Below are 4,912 nucleotides of genomic sequence, written 5' to 3'. Positions count from 1 at the left end.
GGGTGAGGTTTGCTCTGCCTGACTGTAGCCGAGCGATTTCAGTGACGCTACGTTTGGCACTTGCATTTCGGACATAGTTCAGGAGGCGTCTTACTTAGTTCCTGCAGTTTTAAAAGTGTGGCTTTAATTATAGGCTGGAGTCGTTGGTACGGGCAACATTTTAAGGAGACGTAACTAAGCGGGGTCAGCTGGAAAATGGGTCTCAGTCTTAGGGAATTTGTCATGTGCAGAATTTCGCCAGCGTGCACTTTCATGCACGTTTACCACAGACCTCGGTGGGTCCTCTGATCTCCTGGCCGGAGCTGGCCTCGGCCTGCTGTGCCCTTCCGTAACCAGTCTGCAGCACCTTGGTTACTAGGTGCCCGTTTTTAAAAGGCTATATTTGAGGTCCAGTAGCTGGGTGGTCTTCAGGGGGTCGTGGGGGGTTCTGCAAACTTTCTCTCTGGTAGTTGTGTTCATTGTGAGTGGGCATCTAGTTTTGTGGTTACCTACAGATATGGGTTAAGTCTGGAAAACAGCCCAAGAAAGTGATTCAGCCTGCAAGTGCCAGACTGCTGCCCACCATAGGGGGGAAAGCTCCCAGAAGAAAGTCGTCTCCATCCTTCTGTGTTACGGGCAGACAGCAGGTGGGTGGTGAGGTGCCCAAGAGGTGGCCTGTCCCCAGGGCTTTTGGCTGACAGTGTAGGGCTCCCAGCACAGCACCAGTTTTGGCCTTGAGGCGTCTTCCACACCCAGGCCAGATAGTGCTGGCTCAGGAGAGTCACTCCTTTCGAATGGATGCTAACCTGCCTATGATGGGGAAGCATGGGATAGACCGAATTCTTTCTAGAGCCTTCCACCAGGTTTGGTAGAAAGAATAGAATATTCAAGCAGTGTTGAGAGGGATGGGGAATCAGTGAGGCGTTCCTGAGCTTTTGAAATAGAAGTAAAAAGCCAGCAAAACTCAAGAAGTTTAGGGTTGGGGGCGGTGTTGAGATTTAGGGGTTGGGAAGATTAAAGATGAATTTCACTGTCTCTTACAGAAGATTATCTCCTGTTACATAGTTGCCTAAGCCAGGCTTTCAGTGTTTCTCTGTATTCTGCCTCTGCCCTAGCTCTTTTTCCCACGGGCAGGCCAGCCAGCCGCCTCTGGGGCATGAGTTCCATCCAGGCCACCACTTAGCACACTTTCTCTATTGCTGTCTGCCAGGCGTCCTGCTCTGCTCCTCCATTCAGTACGGGGTCACCTCCAACTCATGAAACTTGATGCTGAAACTTGGTGTTTATGTTGTTCTCGTTGGGGTTAAATTAACCAGATTAATCTATTTTAAAACTGACACACAAATTCAAGTTAAAATAGCAGAAGTAATGACCTGATCGTTTTATGAAAGTACAGTTTGGAGGTTTAAATTCTCTCTTCAGGAGCACCTGGCTGACTCAGTCGGCTAAGTATCTGACTTCAGCTCACATCATGATCTCACAGTTTGTGAGTTTGAGCCGCACGTCAGCCTCTGTGCTGACAGCTCAGAGCCTGGAGCCTGCTTCGGATTCTGTGTCTCCCCTCTCTCTCTACTTTTGCCCTGCTCAAGCTCTGTCTCTCAAAAATAAATGTTAAAAAAAATTAAAATAACTTGTCTTCAAGTTAGCTCCCTCAAAAAATGCAGATTAAAAAAAATGCAGATTTAACCTTTATTTGTTATTTTCATTTTATTTTTTAAAGGTAAGCTGTAGGCCTATCATGGGGCTTGAATTCCTGACTGAGATCAAGAGTTGCGTGCCCTACCGACTGAGCCAGCCAGGAGCCCCCAGATTTAAAAACGTAGATTGGTAGATTCTTCAGAACCTTGTCCTGGTCTTCTGTCAAGCAGTTATTCAGGCTTGTTCTAACGTGGCCTATTTGTTTACTCAGGATGGGAATCTGTGACTGCCAGGGAATAAGTAGAACAGAGTGGGTTTCATACAAAGTGCCCCCAGGTACAGCCCTGTCTGTCCGTCCATCCTTCCTTCCTTCCTTTCTTTCTTTCATGTTTATTTGTTACTTTGAGAGAGACAGAGACAGAGAATCTGAAGCAGGGTCTAGCTCTGAGCTGTCAGCACAGAGCATGATGGGAGGCTTGAACCTATGAACTGTGAGATCATGACCTGAGCCAAAATCAAGAGTCGGATGCTTAACTGACTGAGCCATCCAGGTGCCTGTGGACCAGTGCTTTGTACTTTCATCTCTCCGGCTGTCAGAGAGCCTTCTCCACGGACGTGTGTGTGTGTGTGTGTGTGTGTGTGTAAATATTTGTTTACCTAAAATGAAAATTTAAATAGTACTTAATATAAACAATATGTTCTGATTTTTATATGCTGTTCTTTCCTCCCCCCATTAAAAAATTGCCAGTCACGCCCTATTGTGGCTGTAACGCGGGTTAGCCAAGGGCAGGTGGGATGTATGCCTTGTTTCCTCTTTCTCTTGGGTGGTTTTCACGGTGATTCTTGGGGGACCACACGGCGCCCTGAGTGAGGAGGCGGGCAGAGCAGCAGGCAGTGTGCCTGGCAGAGACTGTAGGTCAGGTGGCCGGTAGGTGAGTCCAGAGAGACCAACAGCTGTGAGGCCCATTCCTCCTTGAGTCGGAGACGGGTACATAGGTTACAGCACAGATACGGGGCTCGAACTCACAACTATGAGATCAGGACCTGAGCCGAGGTCAAGAGTCAGACACTCAACCCACTGAGATAGTATCCTGTATTTATTAATTTTCAGCGTAAGAAACGTGGAGTCCCTGCCGCCTTCAGTCAGATTGCATAACCCACTGGCCACCGCGCTCTCGCGTCCGGAGCCGCCAGGACCTTGCAGGGCTTGGCTGTTACCGCTCTGAGCACCGTTCGGGAGGAAGGTCGCATGGAGGAAAACACCTCTTCCACAGCGGTACCGTGATGGGGGCGGCTCTGAGATGAGAGTGGCCGTCAGCCCTCTGCCCGTGTGGTCAGGGACGAGTGTCTTCTGTCCCAGTGCGCTTGGTCACTGCCGTGACGTCTGGGCTCCCGTTTCTTCATCTCTCTCGGCAGCCCCAGCCCGGCCGCCCTGCTCTGTGGTGGGCTGCAAACTATAGGTTTAACACACGGAATCTTCCCGTTTACCCCAGCACCCGGGACCTGTGTTGTGCAGTGAGGAGAGGGGCTGAGGCCGCTGCATCTTGGTGGGGGTGCCTCTGCTTGCACGGCATTGGAGAAGGACAGGAGCCAGTGCCGCTGCCTTGGGAGACACACAGTGACCAGCAGCTCGTCCCACGTGGGGACTGGTTCATGACCATCAGAAACGGTGGATGTGCAGGGACAGCCTGGGCCCGTTGGCGGGGGCGGCAGTTTGGGTCCCGGGGACAGCGAAAGCCCCTGGAGGTTTTCGTACCCCTTTAAGAACTGTTCATCGGCACTGCCCGTGTTCCAGGACAGGGCGTTGGGGGACATGAGCTCTGTGGCCACTGGGATGGAGGTGCCGCTCAGAAGGTGGCTGAGAGTGAACTTGGAGGGAGCGAGCTCTGATGAGAGAGTCGTCAGGCACAGGCATGGGGAAAATCTCGTCCTGGGGCTCCTGTGCCCTGAGTGCAAACATCATCGGTGCTTCTCTTTATTCAGCCTACTTCCTGGCTGTGATGGGCTGAATTGTTTCCCCCAAGTCCACAGCGGGGAGCCCGGCCCCACGGCCCATTCCAGCCCAAGTGTGTATGTGCAGATGAGTCTCTGAGGAGGTGATGGAGGCAAAATAAGGTACTGATATGGGCTCTACTCCGGTGTGATTGGCTGGGACACAGACACACACGGAGGGATGACCATGTGAGGACATGGGGATGACATGGCTGTCTGCACACCTTGGAGAGGCCTCGGGCGGGACCAGCCCGGCCGTGCCTGGATCTGGGACGAGCGTGAATGGGAAAGAATAACTGTGTTGTCTGAGCCACCTGGTCTGGTGCTCTGTCAAGAACACTTGAGACATCAGGGTGATGTGGCCAGAGTCTGTGCTTGGACCCTGTTGGGGGAAGGTGGTCTCAGTCTAGCCCAAACATTCTGATTGTCTCCACTGACCCCGCAGACGACCCACTTGGCCCCAGGACGGCACGCCACACACTAGGGCTGTGTAGTCCACGACAAGCTTGGTGCTGGGGGGGTCTGCAGCAGGTGGGTGGGGGGAGGGCTGAGCTTGTCTGTCCTGCCCCTTGGCTGCACCAGCACTTGTCACTGCTCTTTCTCCTCCGTCAGCCCTGGAACAGCAGCTTGGTTTTAACGGTTATGCAGGGAGCTCATCTTTGGATTTGTTAATGTACAAATAAAAATGAAAATTTCCCCAGCCCAGAGCCAGGGCCAGAAATGTTACACTGTTTCCTTGTAAGTGTGCAGTGAAAGTAGCAATTTCTGGCTGGTTGTGCCAAGAATTCAGGCACCTGGACTGCCAGGTGCAGCAGGAAGTTGGAACTGGGGCTTTTGTCTGAGGCTTAGGGTACTGGGTATCCTGTAACCTGGGAGGTGGGAAGAGCAGTGGACTTCTGAAAGAGTGGCCCGCGTGGGCAGGGCGCACCGCTTGGCCTGCTGTCCCTTGTGCCTCTGAGAAGGAGACTTCTGTCTTTGAGTCTTGACTCTCCATTCTACGGTTACAGTTGCACGTGGTGTTTTACCACAAATCCAGTATGTTTCCTGGGTGCCGTTACAGTCACTCTGCGGTCAGGCATGGTTCAGAATTCCTCGCTGTTGATTGGATGGAGACACAGTATACTAATTTCAGGCCTCGGACAGACCTACGTGCAGCTCTGTCATCCTGCCTGTCACATGTCAGGAAACGTCCCAGGTCTGAGTGCCAGTATTCATGTCACCGTACATGGCTCCCACCAGTTCACATTCAGTGGAGGAACAGTGGCTGGAACTGACCTGCCCTTGTACGCATTGATGTCAGACC

General features: G+C 52.1%; 1 long non-coding RNA gene across 1 annotated transcript; it reads left to right on the top strand.

Annotated features, from left to right (window-relative positions):
- Positions 1-10: 10 nt before the first annotated feature.
- LOC115284217 lies at positions 11-4,335 on the top strand. The gene is made up of 2 exons (XR_003905136.1): positions 11-626; positions 2,729-4,335. It is a non-coding gene; the product is annotated as an uncharacterized LOC115284217 (long non-coding RNA).
- The last annotated feature ends 577 nt before the right edge of the window (positions 4,336-4,912 follow it).

Source organism: Suricata suricatta, chromosome 2 (assembly GCF_006229205.1).
Source record: "Suricata suricatta isolate VVHF042 chromosome 2, meerkat_22Aug2017_6uvM2_HiC, whole genome shotgun sequence".
Lineage (NCBI taxonomy): Eukaryota > Metazoa > Chordata > Mammalia > Carnivora > Herpestidae > Suricata > Suricata suricatta.
The sequence above is the reverse complement of the archived record's forward strand: the minus strand, read 5'-3'. Positions and strand labels throughout refer to the sequence as shown.